Source organism: Siphateles boraxobius, unplaced genomic scaffold (genome assembly GCF_051911475.1).
Source record: "Siphateles boraxobius isolate OS27281-9 unplaced genomic scaffold, OSU_SipBor_1 42, whole genome shotgun sequence".
Lineage (NCBI taxonomy): Eukaryota > Metazoa > Chordata > Actinopteri > Cypriniformes > Leuciscidae > Siphateles > Siphateles boraxobius.
Window position 1 is genome coordinate 1,560,619 of NW_027509053.1, and position 16,513 is coordinate 1,577,131.

General features: G+C 44.8%; 5 non-coding genes across 5 annotated transcripts; all 5 read left to right on the plus strand.

Moving 5' to 3' along the window:
• Positions 1-11,414: 11,414 nt before the first annotated feature.
• trnah-gug (transfer RNA histidin (anticodon GUG)) lies at positions 11,415-11,486 on the plus strand. The gene has a single exon. It is a non-coding gene; the product is annotated as a tRNA-His (tRNA).
• A 1,342-nt stretch (positions 11,487-12,828) lies between these two features.
• Positions 12,829-12,901, plus strand: trnak-uuu (transfer RNA lysine (anticodon UUU)). The gene has a single exon. It is a non-coding gene; the product is annotated as a tRNA-Lys (tRNA).
• Positions 12,902-13,021: 120 nt separating this feature from the next.
• On the plus strand, positions 13,022-13,103 carry trnas-aga (transfer RNA serine (anticodon AGA)). Its single transcript has one exon. It is a non-coding gene; the product is annotated as a tRNA-Ser (tRNA).
• Positions 13,104-13,953: 850 nt separating this feature from the next.
• Positions 13,954-14,035, plus strand: trnas-aga (transfer RNA serine (anticodon AGA)). The gene has a single exon. It is a non-coding gene; the product is annotated as a tRNA-Ser (tRNA).
• A 1,108-nt stretch (positions 14,036-15,143) lies between these two features.
• Positions 15,144-15,225, plus strand: trnas-cga (transfer RNA serine (anticodon CGA)). Its single transcript has one exon. It is a non-coding gene; the product is annotated as a tRNA-Ser (tRNA).
• The last annotated feature ends 1,288 nt before the right edge of the window (positions 15,226-16,513 follow it).

The following is a 16,513-nucleotide window of genomic DNA, read 5'->3' on the forward strand; positions in this document are numbered from 1 at the left end:
TTTTCTGGGTGCCAATGAAATTGAGCTCCATGTCACCACCTCTCCTCACCCCGTCCTTCAGACTACTCGTTTTGTGCACGGCGCGTGCCATTGATGTGCTCTGGATGTTCGAGTGAATTGAAACTGGGACCTTCTTTGAAAGCATGAGCTCTCAGGTTTGAACCCTTAGAGAAAAGACTGAAAACGAAACGCTCCCATTTATTTCGGAAGAATCTTGCTTCAGAGAGAATATGGTGCGTGTATATTTTCTAATCGCTAGGTGTCAGTACACTCGCTGGCTGTTACCTAGCGTGCCGCGGGCTTGCTATTTGCTACAAACAACTGCGCCTTTGACACAAGTTTACAATAACGATAAGAGCGCGGCCAGTCAACAGCATTGAAACGTGTGAAGAGGCTTTCCAGACAAGTAGCAGTGAGTTTTTGTTCTTTTTCCTTGCATTATTTTCCTTTAATGACTATTATCATCAGTCTAATAGGCTGCATTCCCACTAATTTGCAAATATATTTTGACATAGCAGACGTTTTGACGGCCGTTCTGAATCTTCGAAGAAGGAAACTCAATGCATTGGAGGACACTCTTTTTTCTGCGCCAATACGATTCATTTTGCAGTGCGTTGCGACGCAGCACGCACGCTTCTCGAGCAAGAGCCCGGGTAGCTCAGTAGGTAGATCATCAGACTTTTAATCTGAGGGTCCAGCGTTCAAGTCCCTGTTCGGTCGAAGGAGCCTCTTTTTGTGGAGCGGTACGTTTTGTTGCTGAGTTCTTGCTGATCTACACTGGCCTCGGGCAGCGACGCCTTTGTAGTCAAGGACATGGCGGGTAGACCGGTAGCTCGCCGTGATCGTATAGTGGTTAGTACTCTGCGTTGTGGCCGCAGCAACCCCGGTTCGAATCTGGGTCACGGAAAGGTTTTCTGGGTGCCATTGAAATTGAGCTCCATGTCACCACCTCTCCTCACCCCGTCCTTCGGACTACTCTTTTTTTGCTCGGCGCGTACCCTTGATGTGCTCTGGATGTTCGAGGGAATTGAAACTGGGACCTTCTTTGAAAGCATGAGCTCTCAGGTTCGAACCCTTAGAGAAAAGACTGAAAACGAAACGCTCCTATTTATTAAGGAAGAATCTTGCTTCAGAGAGAATATGGTGCGTGTATATTTTCTAATCGCTAGGTGTCAGTACACTCGCTAGCTGTTACCTTGAGTGCCGCGGGCTTGCTATTTGCTACAAACAACTGCGCCTTTGACACAAGTTTACAATAACGATAAGAGCGCGGCAAGTCAACAGCATTGAAGCGTGTGAAGAGGCTTTCCAGACAAGTAGCAGTGAGTTTTTGTTCTTTTTCCTAGCATTATTTTCCTTTAATGTCTATTATCATCAGTCTAATAGGCTGCATTCCCACTAATTTGCAAATATATTTTGACATAGCAGACGTTTTGACGGCCGTTCTGAATCTTCGAAGAAGGAAACGCAATGCATTGGAGGACACCCTTTTTTCTGCACCAATACGATTCATTTTGCTGTGCGTTCTCACGCAGCACGCACGCTTCTCGAACAAGAGCCCGGATAGCTCAGTCGGTAGAGCATCAGACTTTTCTTTCAGACAAGACTGAAAACGAAACGCTCCTATTTATTTCGGAAGAATCTTGCTTCAGAGAGAATATGGTGTGTGCATATTTTCTAATCGCTAGGTGTCAGTAGCACGGATAGCTCAGTCGGTAGAGCATCAGACTTTTAATCTGAGGGTCCAGCGTTCAAGTCCCTGTTCGGGCGAACAAGCCTCTTTTTGTGGAGCGGTACGTTTTGTTGTTGAGTTCTTGCTGATCTACACTGGCCTCGGGCAGCGACGCTGCAAGGCACCAAGCCAAACGACATGCCCCTTTCAGCCAGCTTGTAGTCGTGGCCGTAACCTCCACTAAATTCAAAAAAACTAAAGTCCTAACAAGTCCAAACAAAGTCCTAACAAGTCCAAACAAAGTCCTAACAACTCCTAACAGTGTCCTAACTCCTAACAACAGCGGGGCAAAAGAGCCAATCATATGCTTCGAAACAGTTGCCGCTACAAGGGGGGCAAAAGAGCCAATCAGATGCGTCGAAACAGGGCCCCGTGCGCACAGTGTTCTCATTGGTTGACTGATGGAGACGATGTCACAGTTCATTCTGAGGTAACTTTATTTACCGGCGGTGAATATCTCTCGACACTAAAAGTAAGTAGAACTTACTAAAATTATGTAAATCACTGAAATGAAATCGTAAAAGTATGTGGTGTGTTTGTAAATACTTCTGCTGTGACAAACCTTGGATGTTTTTCGTGAAGTTTGATAAGACGGTCACAAACCTTAAGAGATAACGCTGATCGCAATGTTAATTATTTTCTTTACTGAACTTTTTAAGTGTCTTTTGCGTGTCTTTCTTGTGTCCATCAAATTAAACTAGAACAGAGATGCTCGATTTTGTGTCTGTGTCAAGTGTTAAATGTCGCTGCTAAGTTTGATAAGACGGTCAGAAACCTGATCGCTATGTTAATTATTATTTAATATGAAATTTATACTATTTTTAACAAAAGATAGAACTGACAGCCCGTTAAACTGTCAAATGGTGTAACCACAAAAAATGACCAATATCTAATATTTCACACCTCCTAGAGTTCATGCAATTGCATGAAATTAGTAGTTTATTTAGTAATATCCTATGAGAATATGTTTTATTATAAATGATATGGGTTTTTCGTTGTACTGAGCAAGACCATATGCTGTAAACATCTTGTTTTATGTCTATTCTTTGACCATTTGAGTACAAATGGTTTAAACACCCATTATTACAGTGTAGTAGAGTATTAAATTATTATTCATATTAACTTTTTTTGTAAAATATTAGTCTTTTAGACAAAATATTGGTTACACCAACTGACCATATAACATCTATTGCAATAGGACAAGAAATTGACACAGAAAATAGGCATCAAGGTAAACTGAATTGGATATTTTAATATATATTCATGTCATTCATCATACAATTTCAGATACCAATTGTTTTCAAAGAGAGTGCTATAAAGTGTGTGTGAGAGAGAATAAGAGTGAGTGAAAGAGTGGGTATGATCATTTCTTAACAAACATGAAGAAACAGGATTGGCTTGTGTTGTGATTTCAGTTCAGTTCTCATACAATTTCAGTTTGTAAAATAACAGCCATTTTTTTCAAAGAGAGAGTGAGTGAGTGAGTGAGTGAATGTGTGTGTGTGTGTGTGTGTGTGTGTGTGTGTGTGTGTGTGTGTGTGTGTGTGTGTGTGTGTGTGTGTGTGTGTGTGTGTGTGTGTGTGTGTGTGTGTGTGTGTGTGTGTGTGTGTGAGAGAGAGAGTGAGAGAGAGAGAGATTGTGAGTGAGAGAGTATCATTTTTTTCCATTTCTTTCATCACTAAACTGTTTTGATTACATTTTTAATAACCGACAACCATCCGTGTGAGTTCATGCCATCTGATGAGATCTGAACAAACTATTTCACATTAGCATAACAATATAAATGAAACAGTGTCTCAGAAACTTAAGACTTGAAATATTCCTGACCAAATTAGTTGAGACTGTGGAAAAAAACATACAACCTTATATTGTAGTTGCTTAATTTCCTATCTATCTGTCTGTCTGTCTGTGCATGTAGACCTACATGTTGCCTACAACAGCCTAATGACTGCCTCTTGTCCTATAGAGATGCCAAAGGAAGGAAAGCCAGATTCATTCTGGACCGGCGTCATGATGCTGTTTGCCCAGGGGAAATATAAATTTTCCACTGGCCAGAGACCTGGGAGCAGACGTTGGAAGGCAGTGTTAGAGAGGATAAAGAATTGTCCCCTGACCCCTGCATTTGGCCTAACGGTCAGAAAAAAAGACATTTTTGAGAAAAAGATCCCCTGCAAATGTGGCTACCATGATGTAAGTAATGTCATTGAATCCTTAAACATATGATATGAGACAAAGATGCTGACAAATGCTTCCTCTACAGCTGTTTCCCATGGCTGGTTCTTCGTTGTGCTTGATTCTCCAAATCACTGTTTTGATGCAGAGTTTTGTGTGATTTAGAGGATAAGAGGATATAGAGAGTAAATACAAAATATTGTTTCCCTCAGTCAGGACAGCAGACAGGGACCGCAGCAGGTCCACAGCAGACAAGCTACGCAGCAGGTCCACAGCAGACAGGGACCGCAGCAGGTCCACAGCAGACAAGGACCGCAGCAGGTCCACAGCAGACAGGGACCGCAGCAGGTCCACAACAGACAGGGACCGCAGCAGGTCCACAGCAGACAGGGAGCGGTGATAATACCATGACATGCTCCCTTTGTGCTCAGGAAGTGCTCTTTGACCAGTTTACTCAGCACCTGTCAGACTTCCATGTCCAGGAGCAGTGTGACCACTGCGGCACAAAGGCCAAGGGTGCTGTCAGGTTATCAGAGCACCTTGAGAAGTGTCATGTCTCAAAATCTCCCACAGACCTCCCAAACATTTCTCCTCTAACCCCTTCAGCCCGTCCCTCCACTACCCCAGCCCAAGAGATGACACCGACACCAATCGTCTCTCCCCGAGATGCTCCAGCTCCAGTCTGCCTCACAGCCCAAGAGACGACACCAACCATCTGTCTCCAAGTTGCTCCTGCTCCTAGCCCTTCCACACTATCTGAGATGGCACCAGCGACTCAGAGTGGCACACCACTTCTTCCTTCTCCTGCTTCTGCTCCTCCTCCAGCAGCACCAGGGCTCCCAGTCCCTCTGTGCTTTCCAGAGGTAAGGCGGGCCAGGTTTTTGCCAAAGCCTTTCCTCCGGGTCATCAAGCCAGGTGATCGGGAGTGGATTGCCCACATCCTCTATGACGCAAGTTGGCAGCTGAGACAGAATGTCAGGGAGAATTGGCACCACCCCCCAAGCCCAATCAGATCTGTGGCACCTCCAAACCCACATGATTACTTTCGACAGAGGATGTTCCTGGGCACCAATGCGTATGTGGGGCATCCCTCTGAAATGCACTCTGTGCAACCGAAAGATGCACCAATCTGGCATTTACACCAAGGTCAGAGAGGTCATTGATGTGGATAGCAAGTACTATTTAATAGGGGGAGATTACCCAAGGTGCAGCCAGTGCAAACAACCTGTCTGTCCTTGGAGTAGTGACATTTTAAAGCAACTTGACCCCTCTAAACCGCAAAAAATTCCCTGCTGTGTTGACTACACATTTGGCACTGGACAGAAAATGTGTGACACTTTTGCGTCCTAGAACAGCAGGGAATAGCTCCAGTTACCTGCAGCAGGCCTTTCAAGAGGCACACAGTGAGGAGTGGGCTAGGAGATCCTGTGACTATTTCACAGATTGTGAAATTCACAAGAGATCCTGCCTGAAGCAGTCCCAGGCTGTTTATCCCCCACCACCACCACCCTTCTCTCCCTTGCCCCTGGCCCAGTGGTTCGAGACAGTGCATGCCAACGATGTTGTCGGTCACCTTGATGAACTCAAAGGTGTCATCACTTCAACGTTTGGCAGAATTCTGAAGCTTGATTCCACTAAGGTAAATGTAAACCTATATAAGCTTGAGCTCATTTGTTCTTTTAGGGTTTGATAAGAATACATATGCTAATGATGTATATACTTTTGTTATAACAGGTTACCAAAAAACTTGCTGGGGGGATTGAGAACACGGCAACATGGATGTCCAATGTGGGGAACGAGTATGGTCAGGTCCTCAACTCGGTCCTCACAACCGGCGAGGGGGCTGGGCTGTATGACTTGTGATCGTTCAACGGTACAGGGATGCTGGTGAGCCACAGCCAGCTGCTATCTATGTGGATAGAGACTGTTGCAGTGACAGAGGTGGGTTTCCTGTAATTTGTGTTGATGTTTTTTTTGCCAAATTAAGGCAGTTGGTGACAATACAAACCAAAAAATGCTTTTACACAGGAGTGAGCCCAGTTCTCCATTGGTTTCGGCCATGGACGTCCACTGTGCGGTTGGATGTGTTCCACTTTATGAGGCGATTCACCAACGGTCTCACCACAGAACACCATCCACTGTACGGTACGTTGCTCCAAATTGTCGAGTTGCATTTTGGAATGGGATTACCAGGACATCTGTCATCTGAAAGAGGCGAAGCGGTCAGAGCTGAGGCAAAAGCATCAGGGCCACGAGCCAACAGATGCCCAGGTGTTGGCGAGCATCAGCTCTAAAGAGCTAGCCAAGCACTGCCGCAGGAAAACCCGTGGAGTGGAGGAGACTCGTGCCCTCATCAAAAGTCTTCTTGACTCCATGTGGCACCTTGTGGACGGCACTGGGCTGCACCTTATAAACCATGAACGCATGTCTCAAGTGTGGGAGGTACAGCAAAAGCACCTTGCCTGCATTCAGGATCCACCAGGAGTGCAGCTTTACACAAACATTGGGTCAGGGCTGGAGAAAGGAGAGAAGACACTGGATGTGCTAAGATGCAGCAGAGGGTCCTCCTCTCTGGAAAGCTTTCATAAGCACCAGTTTGCTTTCATTCCAGGCATGTTAAAACCTCACACACATATGGTATATTTTGCTATTGAATGTTGACATAATATTGTTTTAATTTGTTGTAATCAGTGATCCTGTTTTTTGTCTCATCCGGGTGGAGATGCAATGCATTGCACACTCAGATGTACATGCTTGAGGGTGTGTCAAGGTGGAATTTAAACCGGTCAGCACAAGCACTTTCTATGACTGAGACATCCAGGACAAAGCTGTATAACATTCGTTTGATGTCCAATGTGAATACACTCAGCAACAAAGTGTTGGGAAAACCTCTTCTTCCAGAGTTTATCCCCCCTGGGAAACCTAACGGTAAGAAAAGTCTGCTGTTGATGATGATCAGACCTATATTGTGACATGGTAGGCAAGTAAACAATAATTTTTCCCTTGGTGAATACTTATTGGAGGAGAGCGTATTGCTGTAGAATATCTTCTGGCACAGTCCAACAGAGGAGATCGTATGAGCCAGCAGATTGGTATTGGTGAGGTACATCCTGCCTGAGATCTTGGATGAAGTCCTCGAGGACGAATGTCCTGATGTGACCGTACCACAGGCTCATGACCTCACATTGCAGGTAATATTATATCAAGAGTATATCAGACATCAAAAAAATATTTTAAAACTAATAAACAGTTCATTTTTAATGTAGAAGAGACACAAAAAATGTAAAAGATTGTTTATTCTTTATTTATTCTTTATTCTGTGTATACTTTTATTAATCACCTCAGCAATTTGGAAGCGGTGGCCCTAGGCCCTAGGCCCTGGCCAGAACCCAGGTCCCCATTGGAGGAGAGTGATGCCTCTGCTGGGCCCATCTACTCCCCATTGGAGGAGAGTAATGCCTCTGCTGGGCCCATCTACTCCCCATTGGAGGAGAGTAATGCCTCATCTGGGCCCGTCCTCACCCGATTTGATGAGAGAGATGCCTCCGCAAGTCCCGTCCTCACCCCATTTGAGGAGAGTGTGCTCGTCACTCCAGCTACGGTAAAGTGGATAATGTTTCACCATCAGAAATGTGGGCTTCTTTATATTTGCTCTTGTACCAGATGTTTAAAATTTTATGGTGTTTATTGGTTCAATTCTTGTAACAGGACACTAGGTGTGATGCCAGAGGGATTCCTGGATGGGAGGCAGTTGATGCCTTGGCAGGTTACCTGGTTGGGCTTAACCGAACTATAACAAAACTCTCCAATGCTGAAGTGGCAGAGATTTTGAGGTTATACTCACATCTAAGTGTCTTTGACCAGACCCCCACCAGATACACCCTCAAGAGCAAAAAAAACAACGTTGCCAGGACCTTGGAGGGCTTCAAGAAAGCGCAGTGGCTCTGCTCCAGGCCAGCAAGCAGCTGAGAGGTATCCACATCTCATATAGCTATATTCTTTAGTATTTGTATCAATGTATTTATGTCAATATGTGAACATGCATATATAATGAGCACTATGTGATCTGGTCATCTATTTGCAGATTGTTCATGGTCCATGGTCAGGCTGCTCACAGACCAGACCAAAACAGAATTTCAGAGTGTGTTGCTCTCAAGCTGTACAAAGAGTACAAGGAAGCCAGAAATAGGCCAAAGGACAATAAAGGGAGGACATTTGCCATACCCCAGTCCATTGTCATGGCATACTCTCACATCAAGCAGCTAGTTGAGGACTGCAGAGAGATCATGGACAGGAGTGACCTGGTACTGGTAAACATTAACAACACCACTGTGTCCTCCTGGTGAGTTCATCTTTAATATCTTCATAAATTGATTGAATTGAATATTTGAACAAAATTTTTAACAATTAACACACTGAAAAATGTTCTGAAAAACTCTTGTGTGTGTTTTGTTTTCTGTCTCTGCAGGCTGCATGATCGCCAAAAGAGAACTGAACGGGGTTCTTTACTTCAGGGTGTGCAGCTTCCACAGCAGATTGCCGTGGCTAAAAAATCCCTCCTGGAGGTTCGTGACCTACCATCACAGCCAGTTCAGCATGGACACACTCTTTTGGAGTTCCAGGAGCCTGAGAACCGTGAGGGCGAGGCAAAAATCCGGCAGCGACACAGTTCCAGAACACCTGCTATTCCACAGACAGGTGGGGGAGACGCAGCTATTGCCAAACACGATGCTGCTTCCTCTCAAAACAGCTGTATGGAGGGCTGGTCCTCTGCCTACAAGCCATCCCCAACACACTACCAGAGCTGGTCTTCTTACCAGGCACCCCTGGCACACTCTCATGTTTGGTCCTCCACCCACCCACAACCCTCAGCATCCACCCAGGGCTGGTCTGCAACCCACCCACCAACCTCAGCATCCACCCAGGGCTGGTCTACAACCCACCCACACCCTCAGCATCCATCCAGGGCTGGCCTGCCACCCAACCACCACCCTCAGCATCCACCCAGGGCTGGTCCTCCAACCAGGGCTGGTCTGCAACCCACCCACCACCCTCAGCATCCACCCAGGGCTGGTCCTCCAACCAGGGCTGGTCTGCAACCCACCCACCACCCTCAGCATCCACCCAGGGCTGGTTCTCCAACCAGGGCTGGTCTGCAACCCACCCACCACCCTCAGCATCCACCCGGGGCTGGTCCTCCAACCAGGGCTGGTCTGCAACCCACCCACCACCCTCAGCATCCACCCAGGGCTGGTCTGCAACCCACCCACCAACCTCAGCATCCACCTAGGGCTGGTCTGCAACCCACCCACCACCCTCAGCATCCATCCAGGGCTGGCCTGCCACCCAACCACCACCCTCAGCATCCACCCAGGGCTGTTCATCCACCTCCTACTGTCCCGACCAACCTAGGTTCCCTCACCAAGCACTAGATCCCTTTAATCGCCAGCGTGAATGGCGATTACGCAAGGCAGCCCTTGAGAACCAGGAGCGACTGAGGAAAGGTGAGCCCCCAAAGATGAGAAAGGCAAAAGAGAGCTACCACTATGAGTGTAAGCTGTGTGGTCAACCTAAATCAAAGCAAACTGGACACTCACAGGTACGTGGCAAATGGTACTGCCCTGCATCTGGACAGACCCTTGAGGAGTGGAGAAGCTCTTTGTAAATGCACCTAATACATTCTTTTTTATAAATATTTTTAATAATATGTTTTATTTATTTTAAGAAAATGTTCACATTCACTGTTCAAACCATCTGCAAAGAAAAAACAAGCAAGAAAATAAAGTAGAAAAAAGTATGTTTGCTGTTGCAAATAGAAAAAAAAAATTAGTTGCTGTTGCAACTATTTTCAAAAAACAAAATACATAGGATAGTTGCTGATGCAACTATTTCAAAAAACAAACAAAAAAAACAACTCTTGTGGTGTAATAGTAACACGTCCATCCTTTGGGTGGGAGACTCCAGGTGCAAATCCTGGCAAGAGTGTGCAACTTGTTGGCCCAATCAGTATTTAATTAAAAAATAATTTATGACATAATTTAATATGCATTTTCTCCTTCTTTTCTCATTATTATTACAAGATGTAGCGGCGGTCATAATTATTATCATAACATTTTGTTAATAACAAAGCATTATTATTCATACCAATCCTATTTGTATCTGATTTTATATATATGATAGATTCATTGCAATCTCTAATAGTTTACGTTTATTGAGACATGTTCCAATAGCTGAAAAAAGCTGCCCAGGAGGATGAGGAGCTAGTGTCAAAGGGGGAACCGCCACGGAAGAGGCTGACAAACGAAAAGTACCACTACACCTGCAAGGGGTTTGGACAGGACAAAATAAAAGGACTGGACACACCCAGCTGAAGGGGCAGTGGTACTGTCCAGCATCAGGACTGACCCTGGATGACTGGAGGAAGAGTGTATAATTGCTGTCACCATTACTTGTCTGTCTGTTACAATAAAGTTTAATAATTTTATTGGAGCCAATAACAGTCTTCACGTTTTTAAGTAATTTCCTCTTGAATACCAGGACAGTGAGTGTCATCCATTGAATGTAATTGTTAAAACTAAAGCCAGAATTACTTGCAGAATCATTTTACATTTATTCACAAAAACCAACACTCAATTTGGAATATGTTTTATTCACTTGTGCTGCACAGATGTAGTCTTTCAAATAATTGAGTTTACAAAAAAAGGAGGGGAAACATGATGGGAGAGTTATTTACATTTATACACTGTTAATACTGTTATAGCTTTAAATGTAGCATGTGACATTTTGAGTTAATTATTTGAATATTGATTTGTTAACATCACAAAATATGTTTACTTACAAGAGCGTTTGCTTTAAATGCATTCATGTGCATAATTGCATAATCACAGGGTTACTACTGTAGGGATTTATATGGAAAAGAGTTCCTGTGTTAAAAATGACTACGTTACCCACAATGCATTGCATGTAGTACTTCCGGAATGCACTACGAGACTAGAGAACAAGCGAAGATGCAAGCGATATTGCCACGGCATAGGTTCGAATCCCGCAAGAGACATGAAATTAAAGTGATGATAAACCTTGCAATAAGTGCAGAACTGTGTGTAACCAATGTTGAGAAGATAAGAAAGTAGATAAAAATTGATATATTGTACGTTTTGCTCCTTTTTTCTCCTCTTCTTTTTCTCCCTTTCCTCCCTCTTTTCTTCTCTCCACCCCCCCCCCCCCCCCCCCCCCCCCCCAAGCAGTCTCTTTTGCCCCTTCCTTGGCCAAGTGGTTAAGGCGATGGACTAGAAATCCATTGGGGTTTCCCCGCGCAGGTTAGAATCCTGCCGACTACGTTGAGTTTGTAACCTTCTGGAGGCCTAGCTTAAAAATGTATTAAAGGAAAAAAAGTCACTGTTACAGGATTACCCTTGAAAAGAGTTATGTTGGTAAGAAACCATTTTGTCTGCAAACTAAAGATGACAAGGCCCCTTTGTAGTCAGGGACACGTCCGGTAGACCGGTAGCTCGCCGTGATCGTATAGTGGTTAGTACTCTGCGTTGTGGCCGCAGCAACCCTGGTTCGAATCCGGGTCACGGCAAGGTTTTCTGGGTGCCATTGAAATTGAGCTCCATGTCACCACCTCTCCTCACCCCGTCCTTCGGACTACTCTTTTTGTGCACGGCGCGTGCCCTTGATGTGCTCTGGATGTTCAAGTGAATTGAAACTGGGACATTCTTTGAAAGCATGAGCTCTCAGGTTCGAACCCTTAGAGAAAAGACTGAAAACGAAACGCTCCTATTTATTTCGGAAGAATCTTGCTTCAGAGAGAATATGGTGCGTGTATATTCTCTAATCTCTAGGTGTCAGTACACTCGCTGGCTGTTACCTAGAGTGCCGCGGGCTTGCTATTTGCTACAAACAACTGCGCCTTTGACACAAGTTTACAATAACGATAAGAGCGCAGGCAAGTCAACAGCATTGAAGCGTGTGAAGAGGCTTTCCAGACAAGTAGCAGTGAGTTTTTGTTCTTTTTCCTGGCATTATTTTCCTTTAATGACTGTTATCATCAGCCTAATAGGCTGCATTCCCACTAATTTGCAAATAAATTTTGACATAGCAGACGTATTGACGGCCGTTCTGAATCTTCGAAGAATGAAACGCAATGCATTGGAGGACACTCTTTTTTCTGCGCCAATACGATTCATTTTGCTGTGCGTTCCCGCGTAGCACGCACGCTTCTTGAGTAAGAGCCCAGATAGTCACTGTTAAAAGTCACTGTTACAGGATTACCCTTGAAAAGAGTTATGTTGGTAAGAAACAGTTTTGTCTGCAAGCTAAAGATGACAAGGCCCCTTTGTAGTCAGGGACACGTCGGGTAGACCGGTAGCTCGCCGTGATCGTATAGTGGTTAGTACTCTGCGTTGTGGCCGCAGCAACCCAGGTTCGAATCCGGGTCACGGCAAGGTTTTCTGGGTGCCATTGAAATTGAGCTCCATGTCACCACCCGTCCTTCGGCCTACTCTTTTTCTCGTGTATATTTTCTAATCGCTAGGTGTCAGTACACTCGCTGGCTGTTACCTAGAGTGCCGCAGGCTTGCTATTTGCTACAAACAACTGCGCCTTTGACACAAGTTTACAATAACGATAAAAGCGTGGCAAGTCAACAGCATTGAAGCGTGTGAAGAGGCTTTCCAGACAAGTAGCAGTGAGTTTTTGTTCTTTTTCCTAGCATTATTTTCCTTTAATGACTATTATCATCAGTCTAATAGGCTGCATTCCCACTAATTTGCAAATATATTTTGACATAGCAGACTTATTGACGGCCGTTCTGAATCTTCGAAGAAGGAAACGCAATGCATTGGAGGACACTCTTTTTTCTGCGCCAATTCGATTCATTTTGCTGTGCGTTCCGACACAGCATGCAGGCTTCTCGAGCAAGAGTCCGGATAGCTCAGTCGGTAGAGCATCAGACTTTTAATCTGAGGGTCCAGGGTTCAAGTCCCTGTTCGGGCGAACAAGCGTCTTTTTGTGGAGCGGTACATTTTGTTGTTGAGTTCTTGCTGATCTACACTGGCCTCGGGTAGCGACGCTGCAAGGCACCAAGGCAAACGACATGCCCCTTTCAGCCAGCTTGTAGTCGTGGCCGAGTGGTTAAGGCGATGGACTAGAAATCCATTGGGGTCTCCCCGCGCAGGTTTGAATCCTGCCGACCACGTTGACAGCATGCGCCTGCTTTAGTTTGTAACCTTCTGGAGGCCTAGCTTAAACTTTATAAAAGGAAAAAAAGTCACTGTTACAGCATTACCCTTGAAAAGAGTTATGTTGGTAAGTAACAGTTTTGTCTGCAAGCTAAAGGTGACAAGGCCCCTTTGTAGTCATGGACACGTTGGGTAGGCCGGTAGCTCGACGTGATCGTATAGTGGTTAGTACTCTGCGTTGTGGCCGCAGCAACCCCGGTTCGAATCCGGGTCACGGCAAGGTTTTCGGGGTACCATTGAAATTGAGCTCCATGTCACCACCTGTCCTCACCCCGTCCTTCAGACTACTCTTTTTGTGCACGGCGCGTGCCCTTGATGTGCTCTGGATGTTCGAGGGAATTGAAACTGGGACCTTCTTTGAAAGCATGAGCTCTCAGGTCCGAACCCTTAGAGAAAAGACTGAAAACGAAACGCTCCTATTTATTTCGGAAGAAACTTGCTTCAGAGAGAATATGGTGGGTGTATATTTTCTAATCGCTAGGTGTCAATACACTCGCTGGCTGTTACCTAGAGTGCCGCGGGCTTGCTATTTTCTACAAACTGCGCCTTTGACACAAGTTTACAATAACGATAAGAGCGCGGCAAGTCAACAGCATTGAAACGTGTTAAGAGGCTTTCCAGACAAGTAGCAGTGAGTTTTTGTTATTTTTCCTAGCATTATTTTCCTTTAATTACTATTATCATCAGTCTAATAGGCTGCATTCCCACTAATTGGTTTTGTTGTTGAGTTCTTGCTGATCTACACTGGCCTCGTGCAACGACGCTGCAAGGCAGAAAGGCAAACGACATACCCCTTTGAGCCAGCTTGTAGTCGTGGCCGAGTGGTTAAGGCGATGGACTAGAAATCCATTGGGGTCTCCCCGCGCAGGTTCGAATCCTGCCGACCACGTTGACAGCATGTGCCTGCTTTAGTTTGTAACCTTCTGGAGGCCTAGCTTAAACTTTATAAAAGGAAAAAAAGTCACTGTTACAGGATTACCCTTGAAAAGAGTTATGTTGGTAAGAAGCAGTTTTGTCTGCAAGCTAAAGATGACAAGGCCCCTTTGTATTCAGGGATACGTCGGGTAGACCGGTAGATCGCCAGGGATCGTATAGTGGTTAGTACTCTGCGTTGTGGCCGCAGCAACACTGGTTCGAATCCGGGTCACGGCAAGATTTTCTGGGTACCATTGAAATTGAGCTCCATGTCACCACCTCTCCTCACCCCGTCCTTCAGACTACTCTTTTTGTGCATGGCGCGTGCCCTTGATGTGCTCTGGATGTTCGAGTGAATTGAAACTGGGACCTTCTTTGAAAGCACGAGCTCTCAGGTTGGAACCCTTAGAGAAAAGACTGAAAACGAAACGCTCCTATTTATTTCGAAAGAATCTTGCTTCAGAGATAATATGGTGCGTGTATATTTTCTAATCACTAGGTGTCAGTACACTCGCTGGCTGTTACCTAGAGTGCCGCAGGCTTGCTATTTGCTACAAACAACTGCGCCTTTGACACAAGTTTACAATAACGATAAGAGCGCGGCAAGTCAACAGCATTGAAGCGTGTGAAGAGGCTTTCCAGACAAGTAGCAGTGAGTTTTTGTTCTTTTTCCTAGCATTGTTTTCCTTTAATTATTATTATCATCAGTCTAATAGGCTGCATTCTCACTAATTCGCAAATATTTTTTGACATAGCAGACGTTTTGACGGCCGTTCTGAATCGTCGAAGAAGGAAACGCGATGCATTGGAGGACCCTCTTTTTTCTGCACCAATACGATTCATTTTGCTGTGCGTTCCCACGCAGCACGCACCCAGGTCTCGAGCAAGATCCCGGATAGCTTAGTCGGTAGAGCATCAGCCTTTTAATCTGAGGGTCAAGGGTTCAAGTACCTGTTCGGGCGAACGAGCCTCTTTTTGTGGAGCGGTACGTTTTGTTGTTGAGTTCTTGCTGATCTACACTGGCCTCGGGCAGCGACGCTGCAAGGCACCAAGGCAAACGACATGCCCCTTTCAGCCAGCTTGTAGTCGTGGCCGAGTGGTTAAGGCGATGGACTCGAAATCCATTGGGGTCTCCCCGCGCAGGTTCGAATCCTGCCGACTACGTTGACAACATGTGTCTGTTTTAGTTTGTAAACTTCTGGAGGCCTAGCTTAAACTTTATAAAAGGAAAAAAAGTCACTGTTACAGTATTACCCTTGACAAGAGTTATGTTGGTAAGAAACAGTTTTGTCTGCAAGCTAAAGATGACAAGGCCCCTTTGTATTCAGGGACACGTCGGGTAGACCGGTAGCTCGGTAGCTTGCGTTGTGGCCGCAGCAAATCCGGGTCACGGCAAGGTTTTCTGGGCGCCATTGAAATTGAGCTCCATGTCACCACCTCTCCTCACCCCGTCCTTTAGACTACTCTTTTTGTGCACGGCGCGTGCCCTTGATGTGCTCTGGATGTTCGAGTGAATTGAAACTGGGACCTTCTTTGAAAGCATGAGCTCTCAGGTTCGAACCCTTAGAAAAAAGACTGAAAATGAAACGCTCCTATTTATTTCGGAAGAATCTTGCTTCAGAGAGAATATGGTGCGTGTATATTTTCTAATCACTAGGTGTCAGTACACTCGCTGGCTGTTACCTAGAGTGCCGCGGGCTTACTATTTGCTACAAACAACTGCGCCTTTGACACAAGTTTACAATAACAATAAGAGCGAGGCAAATCAACAGCATTGAAGTGTGTAAAGATACCATAAAAAATAAATTGGATTTGCTTACTCACGGTTGAGAACAAGGAGCAGTATGATGAAAAGAACAGCCGAAATCAAAAACACACCGGTTGACACCATTATTGTTCCATGGCCACCCAGCTGTTCTCTTAAAGTCATCAAACAGTCATTTACCACACTGTGACCTTTTATAAAGACATTAAGCCAAAAATATAGTAAATGGAATATACATAGATTAGATTCACTGCAACACTGAAAGGTGCTTAAATCTGTACATATTACAAGTGTGTTATAAAATGTATACATTTAAACATTTAACTAAGAATATCCTATATTAAATATATCAGAAGGTATGCACACTTACCTGCAGCTGGATTTTTAGTAGATTCAAGGTATATGTCAATTTTGAAATTTTCTTTGTTTTCATCCGGCTCAAAAACTGGGTTGCAGAAAACATTCTTTGAAAGTTAAAACAAAGTTTAGAACCAAAACTGAATGTTCTATAAATAACAAATAAATTATACCATGGATACATCTACTACTTAGAATAATAATAATTTACCTCATATCCACCTCGGCTCCCAGTTGAAATGTCAGAGTCCATCATCTTTGCATTTTTGAAAAACCATTTATACATGTTTAGTTATCTGAAATCTTGAGGTAGGCTATTAATTCAGTCCA